A 19,142-nucleotide genomic window follows, 5' to 3' on the forward strand; every position below is an offset into this window, starting at 1 on the left:
AGATCACCTTGCCAATTGTAGTGTAACATGTTGTTAATGATTTGTAAAATAGGATTCTTGTCCATGATTCAGCAAAAATGTCTTTCTTCTCAATGTATTTTACTCATGAATATAGTGTTTGTCTACTGGTCCAGTATACCTCTTCGTGAAGAAATAGCTCAGTTGGGAGAGCGTCAGACTGAAGATCTGAAGAACCTGGGTTACAGCATCAAATGGTACTCTTTTTGGGTGCACAACGCTTTGATTGTTAGATCACCTTGCCAATTGTAGTGTAACATGTTGTTAATGATTTGTAAAATAGGATTCTTGTCCATGATTGAGCAAAAACATCTTTCTTCTCAATGTCTTTTACTCATGAATATAGTGTTTGTCCTCTGGTCCAGCATACCACTTTGTGCCGAAATAGCTAATTTGGGAGAGCGTCAGACTGAAGATCTGAAGGTCCCTGTTTTGATCCCGGGTTTCAGCAACAAATGGTACTTTGTTTGGGTGCACAACACTTTGATTGTTAGATCGCCTTGCCAATTGTAGTGTAACATGTTGTTAATGATTTGTAAAATAGGATTCTTGTCCATGATTCAGCAAAAACGTCTTTCTTCTCAATGTCTTTTACTCATGAATATTGTGTTTGTCCTCTGGTCCAGTATACTTCTTTGTGCCGAAATAGCTAATTTGGGAGAGCGTCAGACTGAAGATCTGAAGGTCCCTGGTTCAATCCCGGGTTTCGGCAACAAATAGTGCTTTGTTTGGGTGCACAACGCTTTGATTGTTAGATCACCTTACCAATTGTAATGTAACATGTTGTTAATGATTTGTAAAATAGGATTCTTGTCCATGATTCAGTAAAAACCTGATTCTTCTCAAAGTCTTTTACTCATGAATATTATGTTTGTCCACTGGTCCAGTATACCACTTTGTACCAAAATAGCTCAGTTGGGAGAGCGTCAGACTGAAGATCTGAAGTTCCCTGGTTCAATCCCAGGTTTCGGCAACAAATGGTACTTTGTTTGGGTGCACAACACTTTGATTGTTAGATCGCCTTGCCAATTGTAGTGTAACATGTTGTTAATGATTTGTAAAATAAGATTCTTGGCCACGATTCAGGGAAAACCTGTTTCTTCTCAATGTCTTTTACTCATGAATATTGTGTTTGTCCACTGGTCCAGTTTTCCCCCAGACTGAAGATTTGAAGGTCCCTGGTTCAATCCCGGGTTTCGACATCAAATGGTACTTTGTTTGGGTTCACAACACTGTGATTGTTAGATCACCTTGACAATTATAGTAAGTGATTTCAAAAATAGGAACCTTGTCCATGATTCAGTAAACACCTGTTTCTTTTCATTGTCTTTTACTCATGAATATTAGGATTGTCCACTGGTCCAGAATAGCACTTTGTGCAAAAATAACTCAGTTGGGAGCACATCAGACTGAAGATCTGAAGGTCCCTGACTCGATCCCGGGTTTCGACATCGACTGGTACTTTGTTTGGGTGCACAACGCTGTGATTGTTAGATCACCTTGCCAATTGTAGTGTAACATGTTGTTAATGATTTGTAAAATAGGATTCTTGTCCATGATTCAGCAAAAATGTCTTTCTTCTCAATGTATTTTACTCATGAATATAGTGTTTGTCTACTGGTCCAGTATACCTCTTTATGAAGAAATAGCTCAGTTGGGAGAGCGTCAGACTGAAGATCTGAAGAACCTGGGTTACAGCATCAAATGGTACTCTTTTTGGGTGCACAACGCTTTGATTGTTAGATCACCTTGCCAATTGTAGTGTAACATGTTGTTAATGATTTGTAAAATAGGATTCTTGTCCACGATTCAGTGAAAACCTTTTTCTTCTCAATGTCTTCTACTCATGAATATTGTGTTTGTCCACTGGTCCAGTATACCCCTTTGTGAAGAAAATAGTCAGTAGGGAGAGCGTCAGACTGAAGATCTGAAGGTCCCTGGTTTGATCGTGGTTTTCGACATCGAATGGTACTTTGTTTGGGTGCACAACGCTGTGATTGTTAAATTGCCTAGCCAATTATACCAAGTGATTTCTAAAATAGGAACCTTGCCCATGATTCAGTAAAAACCTGTTTCTTCTCAAAGTCTTTTACTCAGGAATATTATGTTTGTCCACTGGTCCAGAAGACCACTTCGTGCCGAAATAGCTCAGTTGGGAGAGTGTCAGACTGAAGATCTGAAGGTCCCTGGTTCAAGCTCGGGTTTTGGCAAGAAATAGTACTTTGTTTGGGTGCACAACGCTTTGATTGTTAGATCGCCTTGCCAATTGTAGTGTAACATGTTGTTAATGATTTGTAAAATAGGAACCTTGTCCATGATTCAGCGAAAATGTCTTTCTTCTCAATGTCTTTTACTCATGAATATTGTGTTTGTCCTCTGGTCCAGTATACTTCTTTGTGCCGAAATAGCTCAGTTTGGAGAGCGTCAGACTGAAGATCTGAAGGTCCCTGTTTCGGCAACAAATGGTACTTTGTTTGGGTGCACAACGCTGTAATTGTTAGATCGCCTTGCCAATTATAGTAAGTGATTTCTAAAATAGGAACCTTGTCCATGATTCAGTAAACACCTATTTCTTCTCATTGTCTTCTACTCATGAATATTATGTTTGTCCACTGGTCCAGAATACCACTTTGTGCCGAAATAGCTCAGTTGGGAGAACGTCAGACTGAAGATCTGAAGATCCCTGGTTCAATCCTGGGTTTTGGCAACAAATGGTACTTTGTCTGGGTGCACAACGCTTTGATTGTTAGATCACCTTGCCAATTGTAGTGTAACATGTTGTCAATGATTTGTAAAATAGGATTTTTGACCACGATTCAGGGAAAACCTTTTTCTTCTCAATGTCTTTTACTCATGAATATTGTGTTTGTCCACTGGTCCAGTACACCCCTTTGTGAAGAAAATAGTCAGTAGGGAGAGCGTCAGACAGAAGACCTGAAGGTCCCTGGCTCGATCCCGGGTTTCAACATCAAATGGTACTTTGTTTGGGTGCACAACGCTGTGATTGTGAGATCGCCTTGCCAATTGTAGTATAACATGTTGTTCATGATTTGTAAAACAGTATTCTTGTCCATGATTCAGCAAAAACCTGTTTCTTCTCATTGTCTTTTACTCATGAATGTAGTGTTTGTCCTCTGGTCCAGTATATATTTTTGTGCCGAAATAGCTCAGTTGGGAGAGCGTCAGACTGAAGATCTAAAGGACCCTGATTTGATCCCGGGTTTTGGTATCAAATGGTACTTTGTTTGGGTGCACAATGCTTAATTGTTAGATCGCCAATTGTAGTGTGATATGTTGTTAAGGCTTTCTAAAATAGGAACCGCTTACACTGAGCTGTGAGTGTGTGTGCCTTCTTTGTTATATCGCTATAATGTCACATTTTTGGAGACTGAATGAGTGAAAAAAACTATGGATCAAGTCCTATCATAGAATTAATTGTTATTCCATATCTACATGACAAATAGTTTAATTATGTGGTTTAACTCAGACAAGAATATGGATCAATGAGCGCAAAAACACAACAACAAAGCTTTTGACCGTCAGTTGACTATAGGCAACATCTGACAAATTAGGTCCGATTATGTAAATCCTTAGTCAGGGACATGCCTACTTTGGTTGAGGGCCAAAAAGGAAAGAAAAAAAAAGAAACCTTGCACTTTTAATAGTCTTAAATATAATGCATTATTGATGAGTATTAATGAAGAAAACTCCTGTCTTTCACATTATTGTCATTTATCATGCTTTTGTTAGGCTGTAAATGTCATAATCTGACAGAATCCGGGAAGCTAATGTGGAATTATTAAATTGAATTGAATAAATATGTAAAAATAATCAAAGATACCAGCAATACATAGTGCCTTAGCCTTCAATCGAGAGCTCTTGGCTGTCAAGTGGGCTAAATATTGTGTTAAACTGCACTATTGTTGATATGCTACAAACCTTTCTTTGATAGTGCTTACCTATCAGTGCACCCTGCCTTGGTAAGCTTGATAAACAACACGATGCTTCTTTGGAATCGTTTTGTTGCACTCTGCTCATTGTCTGGGAAATTTAGAGTATTACCCTTGTTTACCAATCTTTATTAGTGTGGTTGTCATTTGAAATAGTGAAAATAGTCCAGGTTAAAATGTCAGTATGTGGGTTTTCGGGTTTTGTGGAATACATATACTCTTTGTTTGTGTCTGCAGTGTATGCTTGTGGCACATGTGACAGGCTGTTAGTCTGTGTGCCTTAACCTCTTCTCTGCCCTTCAACATATCCTTTGTATAAATGAAGCTCAGCACAAGTTCAAGCAGTAATACTTTTTCATACTCATTCATTCATGTCACTCCCTCTCTACCTCTCCCGCTGTCTTCATGCTCAGGTGATCAGCTGATTAGTGGTGTTTACTCTTTAAGTACTAAACCAACCAGATTTCGCCACTACCTCTATCGACCAACCATCCTGCTGCTGTCAAATTTGAAAGTCTCTTCTCTTTATTTCTCTTGCTCTGAACATTTCTTATTTCAGTTTGAGATCTGTGACCCTCCTTCACCCCAATCCATCTCAACACTGTGCCGGTCTGGCTCCTCAGGAGTCCACTCCTTTTCACATCCTGCATCCTTCCTTCAACACTACTAACACCAGCGTCTAAACTCCATCAGGGAGATATCCTATCCTGCGGTTGGCCTCACTAGACCTTTAAGTACAAGAAGACATCATGATGGATTCTAATCTCGAAAGTCCGTGGGTGGGACCTCACTCCCAGAATCTAAAAGCAACGTCCGCAATCTTGCTTGGAAGCTATGCTGACAGGCTCTGTGGAGAAAGCTGAGAAGAACCGACAATGGCGGACAGAATGTTTTAACTTCAAACTGATATGGATGAAGGGGACTTTGAAGGTCTTCGGATCGAATCGGATGTTTGTGGCTATCTCTTGTTTCATTGTTCGTCTATGGTTTAATTTATCTTGTTTTACTAAGGGTGACCCTCTCTCTTTTTTGAGTACTGCTGTCACTTATTCCATCATGTCTTGTGTTCTTGATTGTGTGTGTGCAAAAACAGGCAAACTTGACAAGTAGAAACAAAGTAAAGCAACCTAACATATTATTAAAAGAAAAAGTGCTATGTGTTTTGGATAAGGAGTATTCAATTATTTTCTTTATTTTTAGGCTTATGGTTCATATTTCTTTGTTGCTCTATTAGCCTGTCTCTATTTCTCATTGCATTTTATGGGTCTGAATGTTCATGACAGTAAGGACTGTGGAAGAAGAGTAGGGAGGGGTGAAGAGATGGAGGTTGAGGGAGGGGCAGTGAGTGGCAAGGGGGGCAGAGATTTGCAAACAAATTTAATAACTAGCCTGCAGAATAGAATCCATTTGCTTGCTTTAGAATTGCTCACCTCCCTGAAAGTGAGTGAGGAGTATGCACAGGGATATTGAAAAGAGAGAGGGCGGGGATGAGGAGGGAAGATGCAGTATTAAAGGACTGGAAAAAAATCTGAAACATGTCACATCAATTTCAGCCACTGCAGTTATCAGGGTGTTTGCTTTATACACTGGTGAAAGGCAGAGATGAGCCTGGGAGAAGAAGAAACACCCAGAAACACATCTTGAAACTTGAAAACTGAGAAAGGGAGAATGTTGGGAAAGATAGCAACAGGTAAAAACAGGAGGTATAGAGACAGAAAATCTGGGAGGGGCAGATGGAACTCAGTAAAAATGTTTATTTGGACAAAATTATTGGACTCCAAATCAGTCATTTCTAATCAGTCGTTTTAAAGGGCTTTTCAATAGGACTCATTACCAGAGATTGCTTTCAAAACCATTATGATAGTCATTGTGGTAGAAGTATCAAGGACTCAGTGTGATGCCTTAGTGCTGGATCATACGAATGATGTTGCAATCAGTGTTCTTTTTTCCTTTATTCAAGGAATGGCCCTTAAAAGAACAGGAACTGAAATGAAATCAAGCAAATCAAAACACAGTATGCAACATTGTTTGCGACAACAGGAATCCTAAATAAAACAAGCCTCTCCCATTTGTTCTCATTTTTTTAATCAACAACAGGAAGTTCTATACATGCATTCAGACTTTTTTTGAAACTGCATTTTCACTACTAAATTTGTGTAATCTTTTTCAATTTTTTTTATTAAACTTTACACATTCAGCACTGACTGTTGCATGGCTATTTGGGGTTTATCCGTGCTTGTGCCGGTCCTTTATCAGAGGGAGAGTGTTACTCATCCCAAAGATCAACACATAAAGGGACATTTTACCTTCTAACACAAATTCTCTCCTCTTTTCAATCTGGCCTCAGGTTACCTCATACCCTAGGCTTCCTCTCTTTACACTTAACAAACACATTCAGCACAATTTCAATCTCTAGTAATGGTGTATTTGGTCTTAAATAGAAGGCTGTAATTTTCTGCAATAAGATTATGGTATGCTGACAATAATTTGCAAAAAAAATCCAAACCACTAATATCCAAAACACTACACAAAAACCCAGAGTATATGTGATTACTGCAGTGTGGATAACAATTCTGTTAGAAGGTTAAAACAGAGGTTTTAAGGAGTGCTGGTTGGCCTAGGGGTTAATTTGCCTGCTCCATGTAGAGACAGTGTATTCCTCAAAGCAGTCAGCGTGGGTTCTATTCAAGCCCTTGGCCCCTTTCAAGCATGTCATTCCCCACGCTCTCTCCCTGGTTTCCATTCTCTATCCACTGTCCTATATTTCTATTAAATAAACACAAGATGCTTGTGCCCTTATGTAAGGATAAACGCTCAGTGAAGAAACCCCTCATCGCATTACTTCCCTATGCCCAACTGATAAGCTACCAAATGGCAATTAGTTGCCACAGCAACTAGTGACAATACTAGTTTTAGCAACCCAACTGACTAAGGACCCAGCTCAAGTAGCTGGAGCTCTTAATCGATACTTTGTCGATTCTGTAGCAACTATTGCACAGAGCTAAGCAGGTTAATCTGTGCTTGGCAAACAAAACAGAGCCAGCTTTCCATTTTAGTATTGTTAGTGAATCAAAGATCACAGAAATTATTAGATCCCTCAAGCCATCAAAAGCAAAAGATGATTTTGGGATGGACACAACAATGGTTAAGGTTCAGCATTAGCCAAACCCATCACCAAAATCATTAATCTCTCAACAGGGTGAATTCCCAAGGGTGTGGAAATCTGCCGTTATTTCACCAATTTACAAATCTGGTGATCCCCATTCACCCTGCAATTATAATCCCATCAGTATTCTTCCTATTATGTCTAAAGTTGCAGAGAAATGGGCAGCTGAGCAAATTATACATCACCTGAACAACAGCTCTTATCACCTGCATCCAATGCAGTTTGGATTCAGATTCAACCACTCAACAGAGACAGCTAATTGCTTCTTCATTGAAAAAATCAAATCACTGCTAGATAACCATGGCATTGTTGGTGCTGTCTTTCTGGAACTCAGAAAAGCATTTGACAGTGTAAATCACAGGGTTCTTCTATCTAAGTTATTCACCTTTAATTTCTCTGCTAATGCACTTAAATGGGTAGAATCATATCTCTCAAACCACTCTCAAAGTGTGCGAATACTTAATTATCAATCTGACGCCCTCTGCTTGTCCACTGGCATTCCGCAGGGATCTATACTGGGCCCACTTTTATTCTGCTTGTATGTAAATTACCTGCCATCTGTGTGTCCTGAGGTTAACATTCAAATGCATGCTGACAAAACAGTTTTGTATGTGCATGGTTTAACACTAGGACCGCCAACATTCTAGACCCCCCTCCAAGCGCCGCAGCAATCTTTCAGACGGCATATGCAAATGTAATTGTTTGTGCTCAGAAGCACACAAATAATGCATTTTTTTGATGAAGTTAAATACAACTTACTTTTATCTACAAACCAAATAGACTATCAGCATAAGGCAGGATTGGTAACCTTTTAAATGTCGCATGTCAATTTACAATATCTGTCAGCTTTTTTAGTGCGCCGTTTTCTACTGCTGCTCCACGTCTCCCATTTGCACATTCTACAATAATGAAACATACATAACTTTTAGTCTGTTGTATTGTTGGATATATTACGCTATGCATTTTAATAAAAACACTGCAAATAAAGTGATAAACACTGATGCTGCCTCTCCTCTCTGCAACTGGGTTTTTTTCCCCGACATAGAGGAAATCATTGAACAACACACGCACGCCAATAACAACAACAACAAAAACACGGCTATCTATGGGCATGACAAACTATATAGCCTACAAAAATAACTGCAGAAATCCATAACAGATGCAGCGGCGAACAAACAAACAGATGAACAAATGAACGATCGGCACCTTGGTCATCACCGCGGCACATAAGGCACATACCTGCGGCAAAAGTGCTCAACCTTTACAGTGCACTTCCCACTCACAGGACGCTTGCACCCCTTGCAGGAGACAATGGTCATATTTTTCTTGCAGTGCATGTTTGTCTGACACTGCCTCCTTCTCAGCTCTTGTGGATGCTGTGGCCCCGTGGGCACCGACGTCAGACTGGCCTTGACACGCAGGTGTTCCTCTCTCTGTTCCTTTGCCAGCTCAAGAATGAGCATGTATCTATCTGTCTATGGTCTCTATCGATCTATTTGTATATCCTACCTATCTGTCGCTCTTTGTTAAATTCCCGCGCATATATATTAAGTCTATAAATAGAAACAATAACTAATAAAAAATAAATCCAGGGAACTGTATCATTTTCAACTGCCGTCAATATGACGCCGGCGGCGGTTAGAGGTCTAAATGCTCAGAAATCTTGTGTATTAAATTTAACCTTGCCAACTTCAAATTTATCAGAAAACTCCATGTCCAGTGAAGCAGCCAAGATGTACATGCATTCAATGATTTTCTCATATATGACCTACTGTTTGACAAGCTAGTCTCAGGCAAGTCATACCACATTAAAACCACTACAGTCTTTATATAAACAGACAATAAAAGTTTTAGACAAAAAAACCAAAGCAATTCCACCACTGTTCAATCCTCAAAAAAACAACCTCCTGAGCTGGGAGAACATGATTAAACAAAAAAATGCATGCCTCCTTTATAAAATCACACATGGTTTGGCCCCTCCCCCACTCAGAGAGTTTGTAAGCATACGAAACACATATCACTTCACGAGGGGTGTCTCAAGAGGTGACTGCATTATTCTTACTTATAAGGAAGTGTGTTTTTAGTCAGTCTGCCTTTTCTGTTACAGCCTCACGTGAATGGAACAACATCCCAACAGTTATCAGAGAGCGCAACACATATCGTTCATTTAGTTCAAATCTGAAACACTGGCTAATTGATAACCACATCTGCCAGCACTAAACCTGTTTCACTCACTGCTGCCACCTTGTGTCTGGTTGTTGGTGAATGTGTCCTGTTTTTTAAATGAATGTGGCCTGCGTGCGTTAGTTGTCTGTTGAGGTGAGCTTCAGGTATAGCTCACTCAATGTTTTATATGTGGCCTTGTGTAATTTGTACGTGTTTATTGGATATAGTGTTACATGTTGTCTTGTTGTGTGCACGTTGCATTTACTTTAATAGGTTATTGGATACGTGCTTTTACTAATACTTGTTTTTGTAGCTTTTAGCGATGTTTGAATTTGTTTTGTTTTTTTAGGGAGCCTTTTATAAAATCTGGCCAGGGACAACAGATGAAAATTAGCCTTTTGGCTAACTCTGGCATATTTATGTTTATCAATATGCAATGTCCCTGTAAAATAAATAAATAATAAATAAATAAAATAAACCACATGGCCCCCTATTGGCCCTAACAACTTAATCGTGAAGACTGATTGGCAGCAGGAGCCAGGACATTATAGGGTTTGTCAAGTCCTCCCTTGGGAACCTCCCTTCACCTGTGTTGCGTACAATCAGTTCCACGAAATCTAGGTTAGAGTTAGTCAAGTTTATTTATATAGCACAATTCAGCAATAAGGCAATTCAAAGTGCTTCAAGTTAGCTCCGACATCCAAGAGCCATCCCCCTCCATGCTAGCTCTCACTTCCCACTATACCCTTACAAAAAACTTCTATATCTTTCCTACCCTACCACATAGCCATAACAGTAGAAACAGCATTGCCACCCCCAGACACAAGTTCCATCCACGCTGTGCAGCTTCTGGCCACAAAATCTGCATCTATGATTCCACACGCGCGCGCGCGCGCGCGCGCGCACACACACACACACACACACACACACACACACACACACACACACACACACACAGGTTGCACTAACCTCATACTTAATGTAAATATTTCTTGTTTTCCTTCCAAATAATAATAACATTATCAAAGCCATAAGTAGTCATCCTAAAAAAAATGAGATTTTCAGTCAAAAAAGTCTTATTTTGTCAGCTCAGAACAGAAAACTTGTGAATATAACTGAAACTGTATCTGTGAAACTATACCTTCAATTTGTGCTATCAAAATATTATTGAGGCTTTAATGAATGTTGAGGTCTGGATTATATCCTGGCCATATTTACCTAAAATCCTGAGTAGTTATTTCCGAGCCTACTTTATTACTCCCTCTTGTGTAAGCACAAATAAAGATTTTTTATTGGTCAGGAATTGCTCCTGTTTGATTGGTTGGGAATAGCGATAGTGTCGCCATTATGGTTAATTTCAGCTCTGAAATAATTTTAATTAGAACAAATGGCTCCTCTCTCTTTGTTTCTCTCTTTATGTCTTCCTCCTTGTCCTTCTCTTTATCTCACTCCCTCTCGCGCACACACACATGCACACACACTGGTTGAGTGAGGGCAAAAAGATTGAAGTGTTACCATTAATGAGATATTAAAATGTCCCACTAATTAATCTCACTGATTACATGCAACTGTCATTGGATGGCAAGGTGACCAAAAAATCTGTCTACAAGCCAACATACTGAGAGAGAGGAGCAATGGAGAATGAAGGAGCTACTCCTCGGGGGTTTGTGCCAGACCTTCTGTCACTTTAATGAACAGATAATCTATGCATGATGTAAACATTAAAGATTAGATTGGCACCTTCAGATAAACATCAGTTCCCTTAACTAAATGGAAATCGATAGCCGGTTTGCAAGGAGGACTATTTGTAGTCCCACTGGGCTGAATAATCGGTATGCACACGTTCCACGCGTATTGTTATTCAGAATCATGTATTCTTTCAGGATTGCTTGTACCCACAATATGTGACCAAGTGGAATTTGAGTCAAAGCTGGTCCTATACAAGAGTTCATCCCAATTTGTGTGGCTTGTTAAAATAACGGACTCCTAAAAATCAAGGGTTTTGTTCTATAACAGCTCTACTATATTCCATTCGTGTTTTGGTTTACCAGCTCTCACAGAGGTTTCAAAATGCATTTGAAATCTCCTCAAGTTAACAATCTCAGATAAACCTCTACTTCACTCCCTACTCATCACGACATGAGGAGCATCTCAGTTGAAAAGTGAACGGCAATTGGTGAAGTAAATCAAACAGCCAAAGAGCCCCAGCTATTTTCTTGGAGGTTGATGGAAAGAAGATAAGTATAGGGTGTTATTATTTCAAGCATTTTGAATTTTCCATCCCAACAGTGAGTAACTCCTTTTCATTGTTAAATACTCCACTTTTCACTTCTTGTCCGTCCTTCTCAATGCCCCTTTATCTAACCCACCTTTCTCTGTTCTTTAAGTTTCTGTGAGATTTCATTTCAATCAATAGACCAGCAGTTCAACATTTTCTGCCACATCTCTTCCTCTATTTTTGTCCTTTTTTATTTGTTTCCCTCTGTCTAAAGATCAATAGCACACAGACCAATAATTGCACAGCCCTATTGGTGGTTTTGCCATGTAAAAATAACCTGCATTCAATCAAGAAAACAAAATGAAAACAAGAGAATAAAAAGCAAGCAATTGATCAATTGGAGGAAAAAATAAAAAAGAACAAAAGCCCTTAAGGTACACTTATAATAATCCACAATTATTGATGTTTCTATATGACCTAAAAAAGAATACAAGGCTATCAAGAATAAGAATCATGATGGTGTAGGACAAAGCAATTTACAGCATACAGGATACAATTTTCAAGGAAAAGATTGATCGTGATTGGTGCGTAAGTTGGTTAAAACAAAGAAGAGGACCCATGCGCAGCAAATTAAAAAGATTTAATAAAACAAAGGGTTAAAAGGAAAATAGTAAAGCATGCTTTCTTTCATTCTCCAAGTAAAATGTTCAACAAAAGTTAAAACTGAAAAGAAATCCAAAGGAAAGACAAAAAAAAACACAATGGGAATACACAAAGGTAGACGTATGAACCATAGACTGTAAACCTAAAGGGACAAACCTATGGCATCAAACATCTGTTACTGCAGGGAGGGTTGGAGGCCCATCGATGGCTGTCATCATGCTGGAAATAATGTATCAAAATAACTTTAACCAACCTAACAATAGGCTGAGAGCTGGAGCTGAGGCGGGTTTTGAGCTTCTTGATAAACCGTTACACTGTGCCCTACTGTCAATCAGGTTATCTCTTTTTCGTGAATAAGTCTTGTCCTTCATTAAATCAAAACGGGTCAGTTATCAAAAATGTCCCTACCCGCACAGTGTGCCAATCAAGGCAAGAGCTAATCAATGACCTATTTTGTTTTTTGAACCAGGTTGTAAACATGTTCATTTTTGCTGTAAAAAATGGCTTTTTTGAATGGGATGTGTAAGTGACTCAGGTGCCTCTGCAGCGGACACTCGATGAACTACAGGATTTTGCCGTTTGGTATGAACTGACACAGAAAGAAAGGAACACAGAGACAGTGGGTAATCAAACGCATGTGAGACCAACAACAGGTCAGGTGAGAACAATGAGGGAAATAAAAAAGGGAGGGAAATACACAAAATAAGGGACTAACACTAGGGACAAGATCTACAAAATAAAACAGGAAACACTGAAGACCTATAGAACAATACACACAATGAGTGAGAAACACAAGAGAAGGAAAGGACAAATTATAACAGGAAACACAAATAAGCAACAAAACATGGGGAAAAAACTGAACAAGAGTCAATTATGACGTCAAGGGTAAGCAGTTTCTTTTGAAGTTGTAAAGTGACATTTTGATGTGAAGTTGGATTTCAATATGTGCTGGCCATGGCACTCTCTGACCAAACAGCTAGCATATGGACACCATATTGCATTGCACAGTATGCATGCATAGAAATGCAGGGTCATTATATGGTAAACACAGTGCCAAGGAAAGGGCTTTAGTGGGCTAAAGTATGTGTTGCCTGTGACCCCATCCACAGCTATGCATAGCTTCTGTGCAAGTACTGTGGCCAACTTCTTCAAACTGGGACTGGGTCGACTATTATCTTCTGTACATATTCCCTCACCATTGAGATGTTTCTTAATTACTCACTTAAAAAAAATCTGAACTTTAATACGACTTTGAGATGATATTAAACACGTGAATGCTGTCATAATTTGTTTATGTAGATCCCATAATTCTTGTCCTAGAAAATAGAACGTGTCATCATCAACATCCTGGCATATCGGTAATGAAACAAAATGTGTCTCATTTTCTTCTCTTCATTTTCCACCATGGTTTATCATAATCAACACGATTGCAGGGCTTATGTCATGAGGTGAATTTGGCAATAAGTGATGACATTAATCACATTAGCGAGAAGTATAATGACATATAAACACTATATTCACATAATAAGCCGAGTGATGTATGTCTGGTGATCTCATTCAGTAATGCAGACCTTGTTTATTTATCACTACAAGATAATAAGCACAGTAAGAAATTATACCATTCATCACTGAGATTATTATGACACTGATATTGATATTGTGTGTCTTCATGCATTCCTGCTCTATGGAGTCTTTATTGGATTTATCTTGTGATGCCTTGAAAGGCCATTGCAATACAGCTTCTCCATTATAAAGGTCTACCAATGGTTGTTTCGTTATCTGATATTTCATGAACCATCCATTCTTGGGCAAACCTATAGAAATAGTTTTCTTCTGTATTTATGTGTATAAGTGTATCATGTGTATGTAGCTTTGTGTATCCATTTAGATGCATATGCAAAGCTGTGGATAAGACTCTCTCTGTGGGAACACTCAGCCTCTTTCTTGTCATCCTCCCTGGCTTTCTGGAGATTGATCAGTACCAGTCGCCTGGCTGACAGCTCCTGTATTAAATCTCATTTAGCAAACCTGACAATTTGAGAATGAATGAAAAACAAGGGAGACAAACAGAAAGGAAGGAGAGAGAGAGGGAGAAAGAGAGAGAGACAGAAGGACAGTGTGTATGGTGGATGTGTTGATGGAGAACAGGGAATACAAAAGAAACCCAGAAAGGAGAGATGGTACATCATATGCCTTAAGACCTTGGGGAAAAAAAAACCCACCATGACTCTGCCAAGGACTTCAAGCTATGCCCTAGGCATTTAAGAAAACTTAATTTAGATTGGAGCTCTGCAGGATGGTATCTTAACAAGTTTGCATTAAAGTTTGGAGATGTATTTCAAAAAATATAAATAGGATAATATGGATACTAAATTTCAATTCTCAGCTTTAGTGGTTCAAGATTTGGTTCAAGTTTAGTGTTTTGGTTACTTCTTGGGACTCTCATTGTTCCATTTTTGGCTGCAACAGGCATCTGCTAGACCAGGGGTGCCCAAACAGTCGATCGCGATCGACAGGTAAATCGCTGACTGATTCTCAGTCCATCGCGATGTTTAGTCAATATAAAATACAATTGTAAAATAGAAAAGTGATTTCAATTTCATCTCATTGCACTGTTTCCCACACACGAGTGTGGGGAGCCAAGTATACTTCCGACCTGTTTGTATTTCATTTTTCATTTATTCATGAAATTGCTGCGTGCATGAGAGAGTGAGTGAGAGAGCGAGAGAGAGAGAGCGCGCGCAAGAGAGAGAGTGCAGGCATGCGCAAGGACGTGCAGGTAAACCCGTGGGGGTAAATGTTTTACCAAAAAGTCATATATAGAAACTATGCTACGAGTATTAAGCGCATTTGATGTAGCTGCAGCTACTTTTCTCTGCTCCTCTCTGCTGTCATGACTGTGAGCATCGCGGGGCACACCAACATACAGCGCAAACGCACACACATACACACACACTTGCACTGGAGCGCCAGCCACCACGCGAACCTTTTTACTTTTTACTTTTAGTGCTACAGCACACAGTTGATCCGTGATCTTTACGGACCGAGGCGGGAACACACTTGACCCGGTCAAACGGTCGGTTGGACTTTACTCCGTTCACTCTCACCGTGTCTGCAGCTAATTTAACAAAAGCAACATCATCTCACAGCAGCCTGCTGTAGTCTGTGAACATCTCCACACAGATTAAAGTTGTTTGTTGTAAACAAAATTAAGGGAAAAACATATGTGATATAAATACAAACGTAATATTAAAATGTAGCCTACCCTAAAATAAGAGTTTTTAAAAAAGTATGTCGATATTGCATTATTTTTTACAGAACTCTCATTTATTATATCTGATATTATTTTCTGTTTGTTGTTTGAGTATTAAATGCGTTTGTAGGCTGTTGGTAAAGGCTATGGCTCACTATGTGGACTGGTAGATCTCGGCAGACTGGCAACTTTAAAAGTAGATCTTGGTTCAAAAAAGGTTGGGCACCCCTGTGCTAGACACACTCTACAGATCGACTGTGCTCTGTCTCTTTAGCCGCTAATAGCAATAAGTTAAAGTTAGCAAATAGCCAGTGAACAAAGTGATGTATAGAGATGTACAGAGATGTATGTTTGTTGCCTTACAAAGCACCTGCTACATGCATTCACACTCAATATGATAATACAACATGAGAACTTGATGTTCTGTGAATTTTGTGTTTACATTGTGTCAAAAGGAAAATAGAAAATCACAATATTCAAGTACGGAAGAAATGAATGGATGGATCAGGATTTCCTGATGAGCATAGAAGGACAGTTTATTTAAATATGGCTGTGTGAGAGTTGGTAAGAAGCAATCTTAACCTTGTGTAACTATGTGATTATGAGACTCAAATGACTATCACAGTTTCATGAGTGAACCAGAAGTTGGCGTTTCAAATATCAAATAGCCACACTTGACATTTTTCATAACTGAAGGGTTCACTCAGCTGAATAAGCACACGAGTGTATCACCAACACGGCTCTGAAAACGAATGCCATATTTGAGCATAATGTCAACAAGTGGCCACTAATTAGGAAATTAATCTCTTAGTCCAGTTTGATATTTGAAAAATTCTGCTTCTCATGCCGGGCGTCAATTTGTTTCCAACAAGCTTTTAATGTCATGCTCTACGCTTTAAAAAAAATCCAACCAATAGGAAGAGGCCCACAAGATGAAGAGTGCAATTCATCGCTACACAAGTAATTCATGTATAATGGTTTGTTATGATTCATTTTATAACAAGTTTTATCTTTTGTTATCAGAGAAGACCGGACAAATCAGCAGCATAAAAACTCATGAGGTGAAAATTTTAAATGGCTTGATTAATAAGAAATGCCTCACTGAAATCTCAGATTTACAGAAATACTTTCCTGATCTGTAGACATTAGCGGCTAGCTAGCAAAACAGCTAACTTGGTAGTTTGGATCGATAATAACAAAGTAGTTGACTCTAGTTGTGGTAAATATGAAATAGGGGCTCTCTTCATTGCTCCCTTGTGTCATTTACCTGCTCACACACACATACACATACACACGCACGCGCACGCGCACGCACGCACGCACACACACACACACACACACACACGCACATGCACATGACACTGATACTTTGGTAACACTGGATGCATTCATACAGGCCTCTAGTAAGAACAAGGCAGATGGGAGCTTAGCGGCTGCCTGCATGCACGCTGGCTGTGCTGTTTTTGCTAAATCATTTACTGCAGCAAAACAACATTCTTGCAGAATGTTCTCCCTCTCTTAGAAATGATTTAATAAGCCTCACATGCCAGTCCTATGTTGTGTGTGTGTGTGTGTGTGTGGGGAGGGGGGGGGTGTTTCATGTGTATGCGTGTGTGTTCTTATGTGTGTTTCATTACCCTGCATCATCTAAGGTCTTACTGAATTCTTCATTCTTCATCTTTCATTAGCTGTCTGTGGTTTCATTTTTTTCCCTGGCACTCTTGACTCCCCAATTACACATACACCATCACGCAGGCACAAATACTCAGACACTTGATGCAGTTTTGAAATCACTGGGCAACAAGCAGCTCGCTAGCCACCTCTCTCAGCAAAGTGGAGGGCCCCTGCTGGGCCACTAGAGCATGCTGGGAGATTAAGCTGACTCTCCAGAAGAGTCGGAGCAGAAAATGGCCACCGCCCACATTCTAAGCTATGAGGGAGCATGTCAACTTTTTTACGTTTCAAAAAAAAACTTTCACAGAAGTGGTTAACTCGATCACACTTCATTCTAGTATTTTTGTAAAACATCTTATTAAAGAAAGTGTTTCAGTATGTCTTTGTATGTGTACTTTGAGAAAATGTTTTTGTTTGTAAGGCCTACTTTTGTTCATGCTGTAGAGTCTTGCAGTGTTTTAAGCAATTAAATTGTTTGTATTTTACTCCAAAATTATGGTTTTAATTAAATAAAGGAAAACAAAGCATCTTGAATGAATATACTGTATGTACAAACTAGGAGCAAAAAAAAGACTCCATCACAGAAACAAGTGCATATATCTTGACTTCAGAGTAGAAGCAAAAAAAATAAAAATAAATCAAAACTGCAAGCCTTGATGAAGGGCCCTCGCACCCCTCTGCATGTCGGGGTGTGTTGTGACCGTGGGAGTGCAGCAGCAGCGGAACGTGGCTAAGCCGCAGGCCGTGCAGTTCGATTTGTGTAAAAGTCGTAGTACTGGCATGTTGAAATAGGCAACGTAATGAAGATCACACAATTTTGATGTAGAGCAGTTCAGGCTGGCACTGTCATGATAGCTATGACATTTGGAGGAAATTGAGCATTGTATAGAGGATGTAGTACTTATTTTTTGCAGTAGGGGGCGCTATTGTTGAAGTTGACTAATGTTATGTCAATGTGTTCAGAGGCCAACCCTGATCATACAAGTGAAATTTCAATCAGATCAGACAAAGTATATAGGATGTAGTACTTAGTCCTTGCAGTAGGGGGCACTATGGTTGAAGTTGACCATTGTTACGTCAATGTGTCCAGAGGCGAACCCGTGAAATTTCAATGAGATCAGACAAAGTATCTGAAATGCAGTACCGCCTCTTTCCAGTGTATGTGTGTGTGTGTGTGTGTGTGTGTGTGTATGTGGGGGGGGGGGGGCGCTATTATGTTAATGGAATAATTGTATTAGGTTAGATGTGATCAGGCCAGTACTGACATTGTTCATTTGAAATTAGGTGAAAATCTGACATCATATATGGGAGGTAGTACTTATTCTTTGCAGTAGGGGGCACTATGGTTAAACTTTATTATTGTTTTGTCATTGTGTCCAGAGGCCAACCCTGATCATACCTGGGAAATTTTAAGCAGATCCGAGAAAGTATGTATGATGTAGTACTTAGTCCTTGCATTAGGGGGCGCTATGGTTAAACTTTATTATTGTTTTGTGTCACTGTGTTCAGAGGCCAACTCTGATCATACCTATGTAATTTCAAGAAGATCAAACAAAGTATATTAGAGTTACAGCCACTTCCTTTTTGATGGTGATGTGATTTGTGGACTTCCTGTTGAGTTTTGGGCGTGGGTTGAAGAGGCTTTTTTGTAGGTTTTGTCATGTTGGAAATGCATAGTAAAATTCAGAATTGTAGGTTCAACGTGCTGCGGGGGCTGAATGTTTGAAATATTGTAGGTGGCACCATTGAGCCATTAAGCCACGCCCACTCACTTAAACAGTATAAGATGTTTGACTTTACTACCAGGATCATATGTATGAAGTTTTGGGACAGTACGACTATGTTAAGCCCGTGAAAAAACAACTTCCTGTTTGATGGCGAGCGACGTGTCCGTATGGCAACAGCATTGGATGTAGGCATTTGAGCTTGAAAGTGTTGTATGTTAGCATGGTCCACACCAATTTTGTGGGGAAAATGAGCTACCGTGTAGCAATGGCTAATGCTAATTGAGAAGCAGTAACTTACTGTTGTCAA

At 39.5% G+C, this 19,142-nt stretch overlaps 5 non-coding genes across 5 annotated transcripts; all 5 read left to right on the top strand.

Annotated features, from left to right (window-relative positions):
• Nucleotides 1-657: 657 nt before the first annotated feature.
• trnaf-gaa (transfer RNA phenylalanine (anticodon GAA)) lies at nucleotides 658-730 on the top strand. The gene has a single exon. It is a non-coding gene; the product is annotated as a tRNA-Phe (tRNA).
• Nucleotides 731-918: 188 nt separating this feature from the next.
• On the top strand, nucleotides 919-991 carry trnaf-gaa (transfer RNA phenylalanine (anticodon GAA)). Its single transcript has one exon. It is a non-coding gene; the product is annotated as a tRNA-Phe (tRNA).
• Nucleotides 992-2,155: 1,164 nt separating this feature from the next.
• Nucleotides 2,156-2,228, top strand: trnaf-gaa (transfer RNA phenylalanine (anticodon GAA)). Its single transcript has one exon. It is a non-coding gene; the product is annotated as a tRNA-Phe (tRNA).
• Nucleotides 2,229-2,652: 424 nt separating this feature from the next.
• On the top strand, nucleotides 2,653-2,725 carry trnaf-gaa (transfer RNA phenylalanine (anticodon GAA)). The gene has a single exon. It is a non-coding gene; the product is annotated as a tRNA-Phe (tRNA).
• A 449-nt stretch (nucleotides 2,726-3,174) lies between these two features.
• On the top strand, nucleotides 3,175-3,247 carry trnaf-gaa (transfer RNA phenylalanine (anticodon GAA)). The gene has a single exon. It is a non-coding gene; the product is annotated as a tRNA-Phe (tRNA).
• Nucleotides 3,248-19,142: the final 15,895 nt, after the last annotated feature.

Source organism: Labrus bergylta, chromosome 11 (assembly GCF_963930695.1).
Source record: "Labrus bergylta chromosome 11, fLabBer1.1, whole genome shotgun sequence".
Taxonomy (NCBI): domain Eukaryota; kingdom Metazoa; phylum Chordata; class Actinopteri; order Labriformes; family Labridae; genus Labrus; species Labrus bergylta.